The sequence below is a fragment of the Aquarana catesbeiana genome, linkage group LG01 (genome assembly GCF_042186555.1).
Source record: "Aquarana catesbeiana isolate 2022-GZ linkage group LG01, ASM4218655v1, whole genome shotgun sequence".
In the NCBI taxonomy this organism is placed as follows: Eukaryota; Metazoa; Chordata; class Amphibia; order Anura; family Ranidae; genus Aquarana; species Aquarana catesbeiana.
Genome location: NC_133324.1, coordinates 442,419,905 through 442,442,962, shown reverse-complemented (window position 1 = coordinate 442,442,962; position 23,058 = coordinate 442,419,905).

Below are 23,058 nucleotides of genomic sequence, written 5' to 3'. Positions count from 1 at the left end.
ATAGCCTGCTCTCAAACTTTGTGTGTCAGAAAAAGTCCGATGGAGCCCACACACGGTCGGAATTTCCGACAACATGCTCCGATCGCACATTTTCCGTCGGAAAATCCGACCGTGTGTACGGGGCATAACAGTGGTTGTACTCTCTCAAAATGTCAACAGTTCCTTAAAGGGCTCTGTGAGTGAAGTGATTATTCTTGGAGTGAATAGGACAATTGTATGATAGTAGGCGCTAGGTCATCCACTTTTTCTACAGAAATAGTAATAATAACATATTACTCAACTTGCATTCCAGGAGGGCTCAGTGAAGACCGCTTATATAATTGGAAATATAACACATCAGGTAGTTCAAACCAGCAAAATAGGGTGACATAGCCAATCCCTAGAAGCTCTAGTGCTGTTATGCAAGAGACTTGAATACTGCAAACATGGAGAAAGGCTCAAGGTGGATTTAACCTGTGGTCAGTCAAAGAGAAGCATCCACATATGTACTTTAACAGGGACCACTGAAACAGCCTATAAATAGTTGGTGTAGCATCATCCAGTCTCCAGGTGGGTTTAACCTGTTTTTAGTGGAACACAGATGTCCACATGTAGACGTCTGTAGTTTCATAGGTGAGCTAACTTCTTCACAGACTGACCAGTTCACAATGCTGTACCATGTCCCTAAATACTGGATCAGATATCATAGATGGTGCCCAAGGGGGCATGGAACGCCATACATGGGTCCAGCCTCCTTGTTTCCTACAAATCAGGATATTTCATTTTCTCTCTCAGCTCCTACCATAGAGAAAAGCCCACCAAAGGCACATTCCCGAGTCAAGAGCATCACAACGCATAAAAATGTAATGACGCATATGCATACATAGCGCAATGATGGACAAACACGGTGGCACATTGATTATTCCCCTAGGTGGCTAAAAAGGGTCATTACCAGTTCACATGGCAGGCTTAAATACAAAAATAACAAAGAATTCCCTAAAACAAAATGTTAGTTGCTTAAGTGCCTCTCCCCCCCAAAAAAAAACTAATAAAAAATAATTGTATATCTCTCAATGAAGAATATACATACTAATAGTCCATTATTAGTATGCTAGTCTTTTCCAGACCATGCGGTGGGTCTTCCCAACATAGAAATACCCTCAGGTATAGCTCAGGATATAGAACACACCTGTGGTGTTGCAAGTAACATTCCCAAAACACCAACGTTTCTATTCTAAGGAAAAAGTCAGAACACTTCATTCAATTTAAAAAGGGCAGTAATCACAGTTTCCACATTTGGATACATCAAACTGTGACCTGTCCCATTTTTCATTCGTCCATATATAACTATGTAGAAGTAGGACCTCTAAGGACCGGGCCCTGTGATAAATGACTGCAGGTTTTTCTGGAACAAATTCCTTTAATATTACATCATCAGTCAACAAATACCAATGACTTTGGCATATGTTTAAAACATCCTGGGAAGAAGTAGTGTACTGTATACAAAGACATGTTTGATTGCCCTGGACATATTCCCGACCATATAAAAAGTCATACCTTTTGCTTTTCTTGGCCCTCATGTAAGCTTTGGACAGCCATTTACATTTAGAACCCCTCTACATAAAAATCTCCATCAGGGTAAGGAATGGTCGACTTTCCTCAGCGTGCTCCCTGGCTGCCTAGATGTGCCTGGTTGCTATAGAAACGTGCGCGCGCAGACAGGAGAAAGCATGCCTCTACCTTACTTGCCAAGTTTGAAGCCTTCCATCAGAGACCCACCAGTGCTGTGACGATCAGAGGAGATCGATTGATTTCTGGTTCTCATCTGCATCCAGACTGCAGGCTTGATTTGACCCGTAGGGGTCTTTATTAGAGGTAAGAGGCTGGGGGAATCGTGTGGTGCACCATGGATTGCTGATGATTGGAGGAATCCGAAACCAATCATTTTTTGCACATGCACTTTTGTTTTTTGCACGAACTGTTATATGAAGATTTGTTCCATTTATGTTGGAACCATATTGCACCTGTTGGACTATACACCTTTATTTATTTAATTATTAATTATTATTTTTCACTTTTTTGCACTTTATGCAATTTATTTCTACTTATGCGACTTTTTTCAGTTTATGCAATTTTTTTAATTTTTTTGATTTTTTTCACTCTTATGTACTTTATGAGTTTTTTTGGATTTATTTAGCTTAATTTAATTTGGGAACACTTTTATATGTTTGGTGGCTTCTCTTACCCTTACATTTATTTCTGTCATAGCTCACTTTGGTTTTGTGCATTAGTTCCCCCCTTCTTTTCATCAGGGTAAGGGTCCCCTGTTCAAAATCATCAGGTAGAGTGCAATTTCTTTTAGTTATTAGCTAATGACCTACTAGGATCCATTCGATTAGGGGCCTTGGATGGAAAGTGTCAGCCCTCAGGAGGCTGTCAGAGGAAGTAGGTTTCCTAAAGAGTTTAGTAGGGAATCCTTAAAACATATTTTAAATCACAAAGTCCAAATTAACAGATCTAGCATCACAAGCATACGTAAACTTCAAATTGTTAATTTTCTCCCACTGGGTCAACCTCCCAATATCCTGTGGTACACTGTGCCAGAGGATGAGGAAGTCATTGATATACCTTAACTAACCGATAATGTTGGTCAGGTGTCCTGACAAGGTCTCATCCGCAAACCCTGATTTTTCTCACTCTCCGAGATAAAGATTGGCTTAGGCCAGGGTGCACTTAGTGTTCATTGCTGTTTCTTGTGCTTGACAATAACACTTATCATCAAACATAAATGTATCGTTTTCCTAGAGAAACTTGAGTAGACCAACAACAAAGCTTGTATGTGCAAATAGAGTTCCAGGCCTAGAAGTGAGTGTTTTCTCTACAACCTTGAATCCTTTTTTATAGGGATGGAGGAATAACGTGCCTCTAATGCCGCGTACACACGGTCGGACTTTTCGTCTACAAAAGTCCAACGGACGCCGACGGACTAAAGCTGGCTGGTAATCCGTTCGTGTGTGGGCTTCTCCGGACTTTCAGCAGACTTTTTCAGCCTCAAATCCGACGGACTTTAGATTTGAAACATGCTTCAAATCTTTACGTCGTAACTACGACGGACCCGAAATCCGCTCGTCTGTGTGCTAGTCCGACGGACAAAAACCCATGCTAGGGCAGCTATTGGCTACTGGCTATGAACTTCCTTATTTTAGTCCGGTGTACGTCATCACGTACGAATCCGTCGGACTTTTGTGTGGTCGTGTGTAGGCAAGTCCGTTCGTTAGAAAGTCTGCTGCAAGTCCGCCGAAAGTCCGCCGGAAGTCTGTCGGACAGGCTGTCGGACTTTTGTAGACGAAAAGTCCGACCGTGTGTACGCGGCATTAGTCTAATGTAACCAAGATAACATCGTCTGGTACCCACAGGTCATTGAGGAATTTCAAAAGGTGTAGAGTGTCCATAATATAAGAGGACAAAGCAACCACAAAGGACTGAAACGATCTTTTAATGTACTCACTAACCTTCTCAGTGAGAGCCCCCTTTCCCCCAAAGATTATAGGTCTCCTGTGGGAGTCGACCAATGATTTGTGAACTTTTGGAAGACCACAGAAAACTAATACCCATGCACTTAAGACCATTAAAAAGGTCATGGTCTTTTTGTCAATAATATTGTCCACATTCCCATCACGCACGTTCCTGCAAATAGGCTCATCAGTAGCAGGTGCTGTAGCAAATACCAGCTGCAAACTGGGCTTGTCATGACACAACGCACATATTTGCCAGAATGCTGTGGATAATCAGTCCAAAACTTTTTCTTTTACAATTATCTTGATTAACATAAAGCAACAGCACCGCAAACTGATTCATTTCACAATGAAAAAGAAATTATATTTTTTGAGTAGAATTTTCATTAAACGGTAAAAGAACTGCTTCAACTGCCAAGCAGAAATCAGCCAGTAGTTTGCAGTGTCTGTCCCTGTTCTCACTGATGAAAAACTGTCCAATTTCTATCAAACTCTCAATAAATTAAGAGACTGCAAAAGATACATTAGTATAAAATTGGCCAGCAGCACAGCATTTTTAATGAGAGAGAACTGGCAGATATGAACTTGAGAAAAAAGTACAGGCAGATGTTTTAATGCAAGAATTAGACAGCAGGGGATACAGTGGAAAAAATGGCCAGTAGCAGTTTTTTATCAGGTATAGTTGGTCAAAATGTACTAGAAACAAAGAGGTTGATTTACTTAAGGCAAATAGGCTGTTCACTTTACAAAGGAAATTGCACTTTGCAAAAGGATTAACCCCAGAGTTTAGAGAATGTGGTGAATGTTCACTTTGCAAAGAATACCCATTTCTTTTGCTGCTCGAGACCTAATCATATTCCGGGTCGGGACAGTGATTGAAATAAATTAAAAACCTTGTTAAATTAAATAAAAATGGATATATAGACTCCAGGCCACAATGTACCCCGACCCAAATAAGTCCATTTCCCATGTACCCTTTTTAAAGGGCTTCACCTCAGGGAGGACGTGCTGAGATGGCTGGATCACAAGAGTATAGATACAAAGGGAGAAGGTGGGTAATAGCCCCTCCTTTGATATGAAATTAATTCTTTGTCCTTATGGTGACAAGACCCTCTGGCACGCATATAAGCATAAAAAAACATATTTAAAGCAAAGCCCCCTTTTTCCCGGGTATGAAAATATTCTTCTCCGGGAAACCTAGTGATTTAGATAAATACATGCAATTAAATAAGGACCTGTTGGTTCTCCCTTTTGTCTCCTAGGCTAGGTTTCCACGATTGTGACCCCAAAGTCGCGCAATTTACAGTGCGACTTTGCAATGCGATTTTTGATGCAATGTCATGCGATTGGTGAGAGCCGTGGTAGTGCAGGTCACACCGAAATCGGAACACAATAGTGCAACAACCTTTTTTGTAGTCGCACAGGTTAGACCAGGGACCATTAAAATATACAGATTTTGACTTGTCATGCGACTTGACATGTGTCAAGTCGCACAGCAACTCACAGTAGTGGAAACAGAGCCTTTTTCTAGAGTGCAAGTCTTGCTCTCGTGTCCATCCATCTCTGACCGGCCTTTCCTGCTGAATGAGTTTAAAGGGAACTATACTTTATACCTTTTTATTCATTGTTTTGTTATTCAGTATGCAATGTACCTGCTTACCTGCTCATTACAAATCATTACTTATGAATACAATTATGTGCATAGACACTAATACTATTGCAATGTCAAAAAAGGATGCAAGTTATGTGCAAAATCAAAAGCAAAGTAAAAAATTAATTCTCCATTTCTTTCCCCCCTTACAGATCCCTTGAGCCGCTGTCTTTTTTGTCCACCTCTCGCCCTTGGAGACATTACCTCTAATCTGTTAGGCTTCCCGACACGGTAGGGATATGTGTGTATTTCACGTATCCCCCTTTTTCAGCCCCTGCAATATTAACATCTACCACTGTGGGGAGCTTATACCGCGCCGGCGGCGTTCTGTGATTGCCGTCGGACGGGGGGGGTGACATTGTGTGCGGTATGACCGACTCGCATTGAGCTGGGATCCCTCTGCCACGCATGCGTGTCACCTCGCACGTTATGTTATTATGTCGGAGGCGACGGAGAAAACCGGGGCAGCCCAGCTCATTGGCCCTCTCCTGAGGGGAACTTCCAGAGGCAGAAGCACACACCTGTTACCCATTTTCAAACTAATTACTAAGGTACTTAAGATACGCCCCACACCGGCAGTCCTCAGATGATGCCCGGGGAGAGCACACATATATGCTTTGCAAGATGGATGGCTAAGAACGAACATCAGTGTGCTGCTGGGTTTCATTGTTTAAAAAATCTATTACTGACTAGTTTATTACAAATCTCTTCAACACAGATGCAGTATTTATACTCTTCTGATCTGAACACACAATTACTTCGACAACGCAATAAGGTATTAATTATTTTATTTTTAAACCTTTACTTTTTGTTTATGCAATACATGGTTACTCCATAGCACTCTTTGTAACACTCACCATCACTTGGCATCCTCACGCCCTTTTGGTTTGGATGCATTAGTATCACACCACGCATTTTGTCTCATTCATTGTAAACCTTATTGAATACAATACACTTGTAAGTTTTTGTCACCTTTTTAACATTCCTATTTTATTTATTTTTATTTTTCACTCGTGTTTGCCTGTTTTGTGGTTTGGGCATGAATTGCTTACATGCACACCATCAACATATATTTGATTTAATACACATATATTTTCCATACTACACCCTTTTTTTATGACATGCATCTTTTCCAATGGATTACACTCATTTGGCCGCCATAGGCGGTAACCACACACACACACATGCACCTATTTTCTCTCTTTATCTTGCTGACACAATGTCATTGTGTCACTTCTTACTGTTTATAACATACCCAGATCATCTGTTGTATGCCTAATACCAAGATGATTGTGGGAACAACGCACCATCGCAACCAAATAGAAAATGATATACCATGTACGGCATGACATGGTTTCTCTTATATAGGGATTGGATATAAATGTCCCAACCCCTCCATGGAGAAAAAAACCTAGATTATATACTAAGTTAATATTGAAACAACCCCGGCAGCGCAAGGAGGGGACTCCTTTCATTAAGATTCTCCCCCTCTCACAATGTCCTAAAAAACTACCCTTACCTCTTCGGTATGCTAATTATGTATAATTACAATTTTCAGGTGCTCCTGCCCATTTGATTCCCCGTTGGGGGGCCGTTAAACCTGTGACCACTTGTAAGCCTCACAGATTGGGGTCACCCCCTTGGGTTGAGGGCATGGACAGGCTCTCAGTGGGTCCGGGATTGCACTTGAGAGGATTATCTGGTTTTTAAAGAAGTCTCTGGTTAAGCGAGCCTTCCTGGAGGAAAGGGTAAATACACTGTGATTACATAAATCAAACACGAAACAATGTAGACGTAATAAATGATACTGTATTGGATATTAAATTAAATGACAATTAGAATATTAAAATCTGTCCTCTTGATGTATTTATAGAAATGTAAGGACACCCTGAAGAAGACCACAACCTTTGAGGTCGAAATGCATTGGGGCATTTCCATACATCGGATAGTGCAATATCAAGCGTAACAATGTATCACCCTTGATGTATAACCTTTCCTAGCCTAATTTGTCTCTCCTTGTATATACCAGAGCTCATATTTTGATTAATTTTTTATATATGTTTTGTGTCTAACCATCCTTTGAAATAATAATAAAAAAATCTGTAATTTTTTACAAAATGTTTGACTCCTATTTGCTGCTAAAAGCCCCGTGGGGAATTTTCCACTTTTTTCTTTTCAAAGAATACCCATTTTTGCTTGCTCATGGTTGGATGATGGAAGTTAGAGGGAAATTCCCTTGCAAAATGAACAGTCTATTTTCCTTTAGTAAATCATCCCCAAAAAGTACAGTCAGGCATCTTACTACAATGCTCTAATGCTTAATCTAGATAACAAGGGTTTTTCTTATTTACCTTACATTGCCAAGACTTGTGCAGAAAGCCAGGGGGAAACTGAAAAAAAAACTGTAGCTCTCAACTCTGCTGAATGCTTGGACCCAGCAAAATGTTATACAAAATAGCTATGTCCACAGTAATTTTGCATCACATTGTAAAATTAATACGTATACTAATAAACGTAGAAACATTTTACTTTGTCCTATTATTACTCTACTGCATGTCCATTCTATTATTTGGTGATAGATGCCCTTTAATATGAGTTATAGTTTTTATTACACAAGGTCATCCTAAATCTGGGTTTAGATGAACCAATGTACACAGCATTTGCATTAAATGTTCTTCTAAAATAACCTCAGTCACTCAAGCTTGATGAAAAATGTGTGATTTGTTTTGTGGTGCTATAATTATGTCTTCCAACACGATCACACCTACAATAATATAAGATATAATGCTGTTATGTAGGATATGTTTTATCGGTGAAAGCATGCTGTTTTTATCTTCATGAAACTGAATAGAAGGTGTACAAAAAGAATGATTACTAGACAGCTCGAAAGAGATTGCAACTCAGATGTGGTGGAAAAAAAAGCCTTGCAAATCCCTGAGACCTGACAGATTCCGTTACCATGAGAACTGCAGATACTTCCATTGTGATGGGTTGCTCCAGCAGCCATCTGTTACACCCATTTGATTAGGAAGTACAGTTCAGCCAGAGCGCATTTTGTTCAATCACACCCCAGTCCAAAACTCATGCATAAGAAGAAATGTTCCCTTTTATTCTTATATGCTAAATGCTCTGGTTTAACATCATTCAAGAGGCTGGGAACATTCACTGAAATGCTGAGAGAAGGGTCATCGAGTCACCAAGCCTGTAGGAGGAAGAAAAGCTTTCCAAGGAGCACTTAAATGAAAATGTCTCCTAGAATATATGTAATACATCCAGTGAAATAAGATTGAACCTAAGTAAATACTTTGAACTAGCTTTGGGGGATTATAATTTTATTTATTCCCAGGATGTATTTAATGTTAACAATATGCAATGACTAGATATACTATAGCCATTGCCATATCCAAACATCATACAGCTGTAGAAACATCTAGAAGATGATGCTATTTTGTACAAGGTCCATCCTTTGTGTCATGTGACTAGTTTAGTAAAAACTAGTGCTATATTGAGCTTTGGTGTGCTGACCATTTTTTGTCTTTGGTTCTTTATGGTGTCTCCAATGGCTGTGCACTCTCTGCAAGGTGTAAACGATTCTGAGAAATTTGTTAATGGGTTGACAGGGTATCCAGTGACATTCCTTGTTATTGAAGATGGATTTACACCAAGGGACTTTTTTTTTAATAAAATACTTTGTCAAATGTGTTTGTGTATTTATTTGCATTGTACATTTTTTGTGAATTAGTAACAAGAGGTACTATCTATTCCTTACTTGTTCATGTATGGCAAGGCCAAATGTTAAAGGGGCTTCCAGATTCTGATAAGTACCACACTGCATACCCATAGCCACCAGATCACCAGATAGCTAGCAGATGTGTGGAAAAAGACCTTGGCAAGGTACCGTCTACAAGTTGAAGGCTCATTGCCTGGTGTAGTTAAGGAGGTGGGCGGAGGCGTCCACGCTCACTGCCCCTCTATTTTCTGATCAGCCAGGCTGCATGCTCAGATGAATGTCAGGTATGGATTTTTAGGGGGGCTTACATCATTTTGTTGTTTTTTGCATAGCATCCCCTTAAAGATCCAGACCTCATGAAGCATCTTGGGGGTGGACAACATGTCATTTTTAATTTCATTGAGTCCCCCTGAAAATCCATACTAGAACCTTATCTGGGCAAGCAACCTAGAAAGGGGGGCAGAGAGTGTGCACCTCTCTTCAACTCCTGAACCATACCAGACAACATGCCTTGAAGAAACAAAAAAAAGGCATTGGGTCCCCCCTTAAAATATATACCAGACACTTATGCTGGATAAGGGTCTGGTACGGTTTTGTAGGGGTACCCCAATGCCTTTTTTTTCTGAATACGTAGACCTGAAAAATCCATTCCAAACCCTTATCCAAGTATGTGGCCTGGCCAGAAAAGAGAGGAGCAGCGGGCATGCACCCCCCCACTAAACAATACCAGGCCACATGACCTTATGCTGATGAGTACAAGAACCCCTTTCACACATCCCTGGCCCAGTGGATATGGGTGTCTGTAAGGAGACCTATCAAACTCTGAAAGCCCTCTTTGAAAAAAGCCCCCAGATTTCCAGCCCCTCCTATGAAAATGGGGACAAATTGCTTTACCTGGGCATGCGGCCTGGTATGGTCTGGATGCTTGCATTAGGTTCTGGTATGGACTCAGGGGGCCCCATGCTTTTAAAAAAAAAAATGTGTGGGGTCCCTCCTCCACATTGGGTCTGGTATGGATTTTCAGGGGCACACTGATTTTTTGTGAAATCAGCCTGAATATCCAGACCCTCATCAATGATTAGGGTCAGGTATGGAGTCTCGGGGGCACACCTTTTTCTTTGCATGGGGCCCCTCTTAAAATCCATACCAGACACTTATCCTGGACAAGGGTCTGGTGTAGATGTTGAGGAGTACCCCCCAGCCACAATGTTTACAAAAAAAAAGCCAGATGGAGAATGTAATTTATGGGCACTTGTTCTTTCTTCTTTCTAAATGTCACTTTTGCTTTAGTACACCATACAGGTGCACCAAATCCTATGCAGGGTTAAGCCATCCTCCAGCGTGTTATTTAAAAGATTTGTGTATTTTGAAGGTTTAAGCCTTGTTAAAAAAACCTGCTCACCTGTGAATAGTGGCAGTGCCCAAGTACCCATGCCCTTTTTTTCCTCAATAATTAGCAAATGGACCTTAAGAAACAGTAAAAAATAAATATATAACCTTAGTGGGGTTTAGGAGCTATTATTTGGGTTTGTAGATTGCTTCAGTTGAATGGCAAATGTCCAGCAAACTAAACTTTGCTTTGTTTGATTATCACTAACAAGGATGACCAAACATTGGTCAATCAAGTTTTACGCATTAGTGATGGGATTAGTTATGTAGAGTTTAGCAATGTTTAGAGAGTTATTGTGCACTTTAACTCCACTCACGATGTTTTCAGCTATAATGTCAACGACTAACCCCTTCTGTAATATCTTTAATGCCGTGTACACACGGCTGAACTTTTCGACCAAACTTGTCCGACAAATCCGTTGGACAATTCGACCGTGTGTGGGCTTCATCGGACCTGCAGCGGACTTTTTCAGTCGAAAATCAGACGGACTTTAGACATGTTTCAAATCTTTCCGACGGACTCGAATCCGGTCGAAAAATTTGCTCGTCTGTATGCTAGTCCGACGGACGAAAACCGACGCTAGGGCAGCTATGGGCTACTGGCTATTGACTTCCTTATTTTAGTCCGGTCATACCTCATCACGTACGAATCCGTCAGACTTTGGTGTGATCGTGTGTAGGTAAGTCCGTTCATTCGAAAGTCCATCGGAAGTCCTTCAAAAGTCCGTTGAAAGTCCGTCGGAAAGACCATCGGACCTTTGATGCCGAAAAGTCCGCTCGTGTGTACGCGGCATAAGATGTATTTATTGCTGTGTTATCGTTCATTTTACTGTTTGCTGACATCTTACAGGACTATCCTCAGGGCTATCCTATGCCTCTAATGCCGCATACACACGATCGGACTTCTTGTCGGAAAAGATATGACGGCTTACAGCCGAGAAAATGAAGTTCAATGCTTCCGGGCATGCGTTGAATTATTTCCGAGCATGCGTAGGGATTTTGCGCATCGGAATTGCCACAGACGATCGCATTTTCAGATAGGAACTTTTCTCGACCGAAAAATTAAGAACATGCTCTCAATCTTTTGCTGGCTGGAATTCGGCCAGCAAAAGTCTGATGGAGCTTACACACGGTCGCATTTTCCGATAAAAAACTCTCATTGGTCTTTTGCGGGCCGAAATTCCGATTGTGTGTACGCGGCATTTGAGGAGAGGGAGGTGAAATTGGAAAAATTGTCTGGTTTTTGTATTCAGCTTTAAACATGAACTTTTTTGCAGAATAGGAGTATGAGCAAAATTATCAAAGATGTCATAACTAAACTTCTGTTGATATCCGTTGCTGTGTGGAGTAACATAAGAGATTTTAGACGATCCTATTCAATGGCAAACCCTAATCTGTTTTTTTATGTTTTTGATTTTTAAAACACTCTAAAAAGACACTTGAGTGAATGCAAGAGTAAAGCAGGCCATACACGGCCGAATTTCGAATGAATTTTCTTTTCAAAATCAGAAAGTTCCTTTTTTTTGTGATCCGATGATGCCACCATTGATTTTCGAAGTTCGGCCATCCAAGCCTTCAATTTCACCGCATGTTGCTACGGAAAAGAATTTTCTTGGCCAGGAATCTTCTTTTCTCTCCGTAAATTTTCTTTTCTTATTACATTTCTCGCACGATTCTCCCATCATTGATTAGAAAATCGCTTGTTTTTCTAAAAATTTTAAACATGTCCGATTCCTCAAATTTGAAAATCGCCCGTTGTTGCAACCCATTAATGGTGCGAAATTCATACAAAAATTTTTTCATACGATTTTCGAAAGAAAATTCTTACGAAATTCGAACCGTGTATGGCCGGCATAAGAAGCACTTTATATACTGGAAAAAAGTTTTGTATATGCAGCAGACTGCAAGTCATGGATATACAAATCCTATAGCAACAAGGAAGTCAGTTCTCATATGCTATATGTCTTACATCAAAGAGGTCTTCATTCTCAATAAAATCTCATAAATATTTTAAGGAAGGCATGGTTTATTGAGAACTGGATTATTTTCTTTTAAACCAAAGTGCAACCTTACAGTAGGTTAAACAATATCAACATCAGCCACCGGTGCTACAGATTACAAAGCTTCTGTTGGAATGCCACTGATCTGACTAAATTGTTTGGGGTCTAAACAGGACATATCACGGATGAATGTTTAATTTTTGTTTCAGTCTGGAATTTCTGCTTCAGGCTGGTTGCTGCTTGATCATCGACTAGATAGAAAACCTTATACTGAACAATTCAAGGAAGTTAGAAAGAGTTTTATTTTGTGGTAATTCCCTAGGCATTTTTTGTTTTCTTGAGAGCATTTTCTGAGGTGATTATTTTTAACTACAGCATTAACAAAATTCTCGCATACTAATTGCCTTTATGACAAATCCCACCATTGTAGTTCGGTATGAAAATGTACATTGCAATTCGGTATTTGTAAATTTGCACCAATTGCCATGCCTAATTCATATGTTTGCAGATTCTCTGAACTTGGATTTACAATATAAATATTTGCATAAACAGGAAAGAGATAAGCAGGGTTTCATATTTTCTCTAAGCACAAAGCAGACTTTTGGCCTCACTTACAGCTTTTCTGCCAAATCATGGTGATTCAGCAATGTGTTCCAAGCCTTACAATAGAACAGTATACAGTTACTTGGATTGATCTACAGTGAAACCAAAGATGGTACACATTGCTTTGGGCTTGTCCAAACATCTCATCTCATTGATTTGTCATGGCCATGACCCTGGAAGCAGACCTTTTCAGTCTAAACAGAAGAGTCTAAAAATGTTTTCACTGGAGTGGCACACTGTGTGACATAGGGAACACAAGCATAGCACCACATGTATACAAAATTCAAGATATTCTTTTGATATGGGCCTGTACCCTACTATAGCTCCCATATAGGCTTGCAGCACCATCAAATGAGCAGCCAATAAGAAGAGATGTTCCAACTGCTCATTCAGAATACCAAATGGGCTTTCTTCAATTATATCCCTAATATTGATTAAATAGAAAACTCTTTCCTGCGCTGTTTCCTTTGTGAAATGAGGAAACAGAGTGATTTCGCACACAACAAGAGTGAAAATAAAAGTGATAATAAAAGTAGTACTAAAGTGTCAAAAAATTGCTAACAAGTATGTGGACAATGATAAAAATCCAAAAATTATGAATGTGGATAATGATGAAAATCAAAAAATAATGAATAAAGTCAGTCAATAAATAAGTCCAAAAAAATATTTAGACATAGATGTTCGTGGATCTTCTCCAAAAATAAGGTAGGTGATGTGGGCAATAATGGGTGACATCTGTATAGTAATGTGCTCACAGAGCCCTTACCTCCATAGGCATGGGTAAATGCCTTAATGCTCCGGATAATGGACAGCAATGGAGACCGATGGATATCTCCAATGAATGGATGTCAGTCATAGGGCCGGGTCAGGCTCGCCTCAGGATCCAGATATGCATATACAAAGGAAGAGAAAAGGACAGCCTCCAATTGTGTAGTGTTGAAAAGTCCTGTTTTATTATAAAAAACGCTGTACAAGGTATGAGAAAGAACAGTACAGCACAAGACGGGGTTGGAGTGATAACTTCCGGTTGCGTCGGCTAACATGGGTCCTATGCATTACGTCCCCTGAGGAAGTCACGGGGGGTCGTGATGTAACGCGTAGGACCGGAAGTTTTGTAACAGGTGGCGGCGGAACGCTGTCTTGTGCTGTACTGTTCTTTCTCATGCCCTGTCCACGCGCTAGCAGCCAGGCACCTCGCATTTCCAGTGATTTAAGTGTCATTCTGTGTTATCTTCATGATGTACAGTTTTTCCAGTGTTCATTCGGCTTGTTCCCAGTTCCTGCATGCCTCCAGCACTCAACAATATTCTCTGTGTCCTTCTAGCACCTGCATTTCAGCACCTATTGTATTCCCAGTTTGTTTCACCCAGCCATTTGTTACTGGAACCTGTGCACTCATTATCTACCCCTTGCTTCAGTGATTCCATGCCTCCTTGCCTACAGCCTGCTCCAGTGAGATCCCATGTACTTCAGCTTGTACCCTGCACCAATGACCCTGTGTGACTCCATGAACTTCTACCAGCTTCCAGTGCCTCTGTGAACTTTTGTGCACTTCTGCCTGTTTGGCCCGTGTTACCTACTGACCTGTAAATCCAGTGTTTAAACACTGCAATGACTCCTTCCTACATGATCTAACAAAGTAATAATTACAGTGCTAATTCAATAATATAAATTATTCTTCAGTGTAAAAATTCATGCACAGTAAATCATTCAATAAATATCATGGTCAAATAAAGTCCTCCAAACAATACATGAAAATATTTTTAACCAAAATTGATTTCAATACTTAACCTCCTCCCTGATGCCCACCTTGCCAGCTGAAGCGCGAAATCTGTTGGAAGAACCAATTACGTTGCCTGAGGTGCAACGGGCAATAGGTAACGCCAAGCCAGGTAAAGCCCCAGGTCCAGATGGCCTGACAATACAGTACTACAAAGCCCTTCTTCCATCCTTAGGAAGCCACTTGATAAAACTGTTTAATAACCTTGGAGAGGGAGGTCGGTTCCATAGCTCCACGTTGCAAGCACAAATATCGATCATCCCTAAAGAAGGGAAAGATCCGACCCAATGTGGGAGCTACCGCCCAATCTCCTTACTCAACACCGATCTCAAATTATTTACCAAAATAATTGCTTCCAGAATACAGCAATATCTCCCCAACTTAATACACTTAGACCAAGTGGGCTTCGTACCAACCAGGGAAGCCAGGGATAACACCACCAAAGTCCTGAATCTTCTTTACGTGGCCAACCTCACAAAAACACCCAGTGTTTTTATAAGCACCGACGCTGAGAAAGCGTTCGATCGCGTGAACTGGACTTTTATGTTCGAAACGCTTAAGCACGTGGGGATAGGTAACAACATGATGAGATGGATAATGGCAGCCTACACAACCCCGACAGCTAGAGTTAGGGCCAATGGAGTGACATCAGACCTATTCCCCATTACAAACGGGACGAGGCAGGGGTGTCCTCTCTCACCCCTCCTCTTTGCACTTTCCCTCAAACCCTTTCTATGTCATGTTAGACTGAACCCAAATATTTCCGGAATACAATTAAACCACACTCAATATAAGGTGGCCGCTTATGCGGACGACCTTATGTTCTCAATAACACAACCAACGATATCCCTACCTAATCTTCTACGAGAACTTGACTTATACGGAACCTTTTCTAATCTGAAAATCAATCTGACGAAATCAGAGGCGATGGGTGTAGGAATACCACAATCACAGCTGGTACATCTCTAATCCAGCTTTAACCTGAAATGGACAAGTGCATCCCTGAAATATTTGGGTACACGAATCCTCCCAACATTCTCAAAACTTTATGACTTAAACTTCCCACCACTACTAAATTCGGTCAAAGAACTACTGCACAACTGGAGCTCAGGTCTACATTCCTGGTTAGGGCGCTGCAACATATTAAATATGTCTATTCTACCAAAATTCCTCTATCTTATGCAAGCCCTGACAATTAAAATACCTGCAGCCTATTTTAAGAAGGTACAGACAACGTTCACGGAATTTGTATGGGCAAAAAAAAGACCACGACTTACAAACAATTTACTAGTTCTCCCCAAACAATCGGGGGGCCTTGCTCTACCGGATGTCCGTGCCTACTACCAGGCGGTACATCTGGGGAGACTGATAGATTGGTGTCGTCACCAAGACACCAAGCTATGGATCCAACTAGAGCAAACTCAAAGTACAGTCCCCCTCCAGAGAGCAGCGTGGTGCTACCCGGCCCTACCGGCGGAGATCAGGCGCCACCCACTGATAGGGAATACGTTACAAATTTGCACCAGGCTTCTATCTCGGCCAAGTCTATCCTCTTCAGACTCCCCCCTATATCCAATATTAGGAAATCCGCTATTCGAGCCGGGTTTGCGTGATGTAGCCTTTAGGAGACTGGATGAGGCGGGTATACATCAGGCCTCCCATTTTAGTTCTGGAGGACGCTGGAAAACAACGGCAGAACTCTCTGATCCTATGGGCCCATTTCGCCTAGACTTCCTGAGATCGCTGCAGCTGCATCACTTCCTCAGCTCCTTACAACCACCCCGGAGTAGTAACCAACAGTTGACTACACTAGAAGATTTATGCTCGACCCCGGGGATACTGCCACACACGCTATCCCAGACCTACAAACTCTTAAATACTCCTCCAATAGATTTTATACCACCGGGTTTACTGAAATGGGAGAGAGAATTAGGATGTAGTTTCAACAAGACCAAGAAGCAACAAATCCTTAGATTCACACACACATCTTCCATATGTGCCAAAACTCAGGAGACAAATTATAAAATTTTATCGCAATGGTACAGAACCCCTGTGCTGCTACACAAATTCTCCCCGGCGACAACTGACCTCTGCTGGCATTGCCAGACAGAAAAAGGGACATTATTACATATCTTTTGGACATGCCCTAGACTGACGAATTTTTGGCAAACTATACAGAAGACGATACAGAACTTCACAGACCACAACATCACTGACGACCCAGCTTTCTTCCTCTTGCATGCTTCAAGCATACCCGCAAAGACATACAAACGTTCAGTGATCCGACACCTCCTGGACGCAGCTAAGACCTGCATCCCATTACATTGGAAATCCACTGCCCCACCAACCATAGATTTATGGATCAAAAAAGTAGAGGACATAAAAAAAATGGAAGACCTCATCCACACCGCACAAAACAGACAAGAGAAGTTTTCTAAAACATGGCAACTGTGGAACATGTTTATTTACTCGGCAGAAGGCCAAGCTTTACGTGAATCTATAATAGATGATGGCATATCCATATCAAAAACTGATCTGTGGACACACTTTTACTCTACTTATCTCACACGCTCCATGACCGCGGGGAACACTTTTCCCGCCTCCCGCCCTTTCCCCTCTTCCTTTTGCTTTTCCCTCCACCCCTGTTCTTTCCTCCATCTGGGGGATGTTCCTACACTCTTTTTCTTTTTAAACAAAAAAAAAAAAAAAATAAGGGAGGTTTCATGGGACCGCACCACTTTAACACACTACACTTTTAGGAGGTCTAGATGCAATCCTCTACTTAAGAGGATTACAAGATGATACAGTGTATATTTTCCAGTTACTACTACTGTTCCGCCACAAAGTGAGCAATAACAATATCGGAAGGGAAATTTCAATGATCACTGACATGATGTGAACATGTTCTAACAACTACGTCATGAAGTTATGTGTATGTATCACGAACCTTGTTAGATATGATGTTTTCTGTTATGTATTACCTTGTCTGTTTTTGGGTCCATATGGACCACTTCCTTGACATAAATAAAAAATTTAAAAAAAAAAAAATTGATTTCAAACAAAATAGATTCAAATAAAGCGATTCCACGGTCTAATGACTAAAAAGTTCCCATCACCAATATTGTTCTTCCAGGAGTAGAATAATCTTTGATCCAAGTTGACCACCAGCACTAATACAGGAAAATGCACTTACTGGAAGTGTGTGCCTATCTCAGTATGAGATTAGGCAAACACAGCTTATATTAATTCCAAAGATCTTTCTAACAGGTGCAGTCCACTTTAAGGCATCACCTTCACTGCAGTCCTCTCCCCATTTAGTGGTTAGATTTCATAACCAGCATAAAAATAACGACAACAAACAAAAAAAAACAGTCTCCCATAGTGTAGTATCTTAAACATCCAAACTTATTTGACAGTAATCAATGTAAATAATTCATAAAAGCTATTTATGCATAAGCTTAACATCAAGCATATAGATATGTTGGCAAAGAAATGTATACAGAAAATTCGCTGGCCACCAGCCACTCCAATACTTCCCAGCTTACAGAAACAGCAAAAATAACAGGACACAGTTCCTACTCACTCCTACTCACTTTGATTCTGATATACTGAGCCCTAAGATAAAACTAGTTATAGAATCCCAGACCAGAAGCAACAAGCTTAACTAAAATAACAAGAGCTGTATTTAAACTCTATTGCAATAAACAGATTCACCTACTAATATACATATTTTTGAGGGGTATGAGATCTGGCCACCATACTCATGGCAACCAGGGTAGGATTGGCGGTGGTTCATCACGTAGTGACCACAATCGTACACCTGTGGTCCTTACTAAATGCTAGGACCCTCCATCTGGGGTTGGTCGTCCTGACCGAATATATAAACATCAAGGTATGGGTAGAGGGGACACCTCTGTTAGAAGAAAGTATATTCCTGTGAACAGGACCCTTCCCCTCAAATTAACTCTAGCGATGATGATTTTTTACTTTTGTCTCCATCAGATGAAACCTTACAAACCAACACAGTACAGGAAAAGTTGGACGCAGTTGTGACACACCCGGACTAATGGAAGACAGTGCCTTTAAAATCATTAACCTAACATCTTGCACCTTTTCATCTGAAGAGCTGTCCATGCTGAAATTGGGAGTTAATTTCTGTCCTGAGAGCGACATGTACCATTTTGATATTGTGAAGGATTTAAATTTATTTGTCCGTAAACTTAATTTTAAGTATCATTTTGAAGGCTTTGGATTCTCCAACGATGAACCCTCAGAGACTGACATGCGCTTTGAGCCAGGGGAGTGCGCCAGTGGTGTATTTAGGTTTTGTGCTGCCCTAGGCCTGGCTAAATTTGTGCACCCCTAATTTAAATATGGCCCACCCCTTCCTGCTAAGGCCACACCCCTGTATGTTTAGGACCCGCCCTATCATCTGTAAACCACATCCCTTCCTCTTTAGGCTCCACCTTTTCATAGTTACATAGTAGGTGAGGTTGAAAAAAGACACAAGTCCATCAAGTCCAACCTATGTGTGTGATTATGTGTCAGTATTACATTACATATCCCTGTATATTGCGGTCATTCAGGTGATTATCTAATAGTTTCTTGAAGCTATCAATGCTCCCCGCTGAGACCACCGCCTGTGGAAGGGAATTCCACATCCTTGCCGCTCTTACAGTAAAGAACCATCTACGTAGTTTAAGGTTAAACCTCTTTTCTTCTAATTGTAATGAGTGGCCACGAGTCTTATTAAACTCTCTTCTGCGAAAAAGTTTTATCCCTATTGTGGGGTCACCAGTACAGTATTTGTAAATTGAAATCATATCCCCTCTCAAGCCTCTCTTCTCCAGAGAGAATAAGTTCAGTGCTCGCAACCTTTCCTCATAACTAAGATCCTCCAGACCCTTTATTAGCTTTGTTGCCCTTCTTTGTACTCGCTCCATTTCCAGTACGTCCCTCCTGAGGACTGGTGCCCAGAACTGGACAGCATACTCCAGGTGCGGGCGGACCAGAGTCTTGTAGAGCGGGAGAATTATCGTTTTATCTCTGCAGTTGATCCCCCTTTTAATGCATGCCAATATTCTGTTTGCTTTATTAGCAGCAGCTTGGCATTGCATGCCATTGCTGAGCCTATCATCCACTAGGACCCCCAGGTCCTTTTCCATCCTAGATTCCCCCAGAGGTTCTCCCCCCAGTGTATAGATTGCATTCATATTTTTGCCACCCAAATGCATTATTTTACATTTTTCTACATTGAACCTCTCTGTACATTAAAAGTAGGCACCAAGTGCCTATTTGTAAGCTCCTTGAGGGCAGGGACTGATGTGAATGTACAATGCAGGCCTCAAAATTTCAAGTCCTGAGACACTAGCCAGGCCTTAAGAGTTACTCTCCACCACTTGCCCCGCCCCACCCAACCCCTACCCTGCCCCGCCCCTCCCCTAAATCCAATCTTAATTTATCTCATGAAATTACATGTTTTATGCAGAATTAAGATCCAAAAATAAATATTAACAACAACTTTAACAATATTAACATGAAGTTTATCAGTCGCCTCCAGTGCGTCCTCATCAGTGCAGATTAAGAGTACATCATAAGTTGCCACCAGTGCAGGCCTCATCAGTCGCCACCAGTGCAGGCCTCATCAGTCGCCACCAGTGCAGGCCTCATCAGTCGCCACCAGTGCAGGCCTCATCAGTCCCAACCAGTGCGGCCTCATCAGTGCAGATTAAGAGTACATCATCAGTCGCCACCAGCAGTCGCCACCAGTGCGGCCTCATCAGTCGCCACCAGTGCGGCCTCATCAGTGCAGATTAAGAGTACATCAGTCACCAAAAGGGGGCTCTATCAGTGCCGCTTTAAGTGTGCCACCTCATCAACATCACAGATTATTAGTTGCATATTAATTGCTATGGATTATAGCACTAAGGACTTTGCAGTACATTCATTTTCATTGAATATGCACTGTTTAATGAGTTTGCATTGATTTTAGCATGCATGGAGCACTTTGCACATTCTGAAATCAATGCAAACTCATTAAACAGTGCACATTCAATGAAAATGTATGTACTGCAAAGTTTAATACATTTGTGGCACAGAACAAGTTATTCATACCTGTTCTCAGGCTTCTCCTCCAGGTCAGTGAACCTCCTCTCCTACATCATCTCCAGCCAGCCCTCCTCAGAAGGAGGGGGGTGCTCGGCGCTCTGCTTGTCCATGGATGATGCTGCTCTGTCACTGCACTGTCACCCCGGGCCACCTTTCAGTCACCGCCGTTATCACCCCCAGCCGCCGTTCATTTATCAAGCGCTGACAGGACGAAAAGCCGAGCGGGACAGATGTACTTAGAGGAGCGTGCAGGAGGGCTGGACCAGTCACCATCTGCTCTATGGGGGCGCCAGTCCCTCCACCCTACCCAGCCAAGTAGCTCCATATAGCCCATAAGGCTTTGCTACAGCAAGTCGACGGCCGCCGGGGATTGAATATGTGCGGGAGGCAGGAGTTAGGAGGGCTTTTTTCTTGGGGGGGCGGCTTTTGCCGCCCCCCCGCAAAGTGCCGCCCTAGGCCTGGGCCTTGTTGGCCTAGGCCAAGATACAGCACTGGAGTGCGCTCACTCAGAATGCAGAGCCTTAAAAGCTCTTAGGGAACTAGCAAGGGAAAGTGGTGAAGTAAAGTTTGAAGCATAGATGATTTTGGCATTTTGGATAGTGAATCACCTATCTGGCCAAACAATACTGAAAATACACGCTTTCCCACCAATACTAACCCCAGAGTAAATTTCTCAAATTAGTAATGAGGGACTTGGATGAGCTCAACTCTCGGAAAAAATGTAAATCCAACTTAGAGAAAGAACAGAGAAAGGCTTTGAATAAGCTTCAGGAACATCACAATATAGTCATTAAGCCCTCCAACAAGGGGGGCAATATCATCTTTCTCAGGATTCCTATATACCGATGTGTGAAAAATGTATGTCAAACTCTGCTTGGTACAAAATAATTTCTCCTTTAACAAGGATCCAACTTCAGAATATGTTTTGTAGTTTGGTCAATTCGGCTTTCTGCCATGGCATTATTACCAAAGACACTCGGGATTACATGATTATTAAACATCCATCCTTATCTACTTTCTATGCTCTCCCTAAGATGCATAAAAACTTAACCAACCCTCTCAGATGCCCTATTGTATCTGGGATAGGGAACATCACCTCTAGGGCCAGCATTGTTGTGGATGATCATTTATGACCACATGTTGAAAGCCTGGCCACTTACCTCAAGGATACCATACACTTACTTAACATCCTTGATGGCCTCCACATAGACCCCAGTACTTTATTGGTGTCTATTGATGTTGAAGCCCTCTATTTCAGCATCCCCATCATCTTGGATTATCAGTAGTGAGAACATTTTTGGATGAGAGGAGTAGTATCCTGATGGAACTTCTGGAATTCATCTTGACATACAATGCATTTATTTTTGACCGTTCCCACTACCTCCAGATGCAGGGGGTGGCTAGGGGACCACTTGTGCCCCCTCGTATGCCAACTTGTATCTGGGGGTGGGAACAGACTATTTTTGGAGCTGAGGACTTGTCGATGTACTTCCACCACATATCTCTGTGGCGGAGGTACATCGATGACATCCTCATCTTCTGGAATGGCCCCAGGGATGTGCTTTGAAATTTGTGAACAGACTCAGCATTAATGATTTGAATCTTAATTTCACATTAAATGTTAAATGTTGAGGAAACTGTGTTACCATTCCTGGACCTTAACATCATAAAGGGCTCGGATAGACGCATAGCTACAAGCCTCTTTAGAAAACCCACAGCGGGAAACTCCCCGATTCATGCGGGCAGTGCTCACCCCGACACCTTATTAGTGGCATACCTACAGGTTAATACCTAGGGGTTTGTAGAAATTGCACTAGCGATAGCGACTTTAAAATACAAGCTCAAGCGCTAAAGGATTTTTAAAAAGGGGCTATACTATAGCCATAGGGCCCTGAAACAAGCCTATAAAAGGGCATTAGAGAGCCTGCCTGAATAAATACTCTTCCAGGGGGATTACCACCCGGAGGAGGTAAAGATTAGACCAAACCTTGTATACAGTAAACAGAATAATGAGATAATGAGTGTCCTGGGGGAACATTGGCACTTGCTGATGAGGACAAAACCATCAAGTGCTTTGTTGACCCTACTCCACGAGTCACTTTTAGAAGAAATCACCCAACCAAAGACATTCTCACATCCAGTCACTTTGATAAAACTGGGGGTTCTGATTCATGTGGGACACGACCTGTGGGGACCTACAGGTGTGGCCAATGTGGTTTTTGCCGCTAAATACATGTAGATAAGGACCAGATAAAGTTGGATCCACCTCTATTAGACCTAAACATTTTACCCATTGCAAAAGT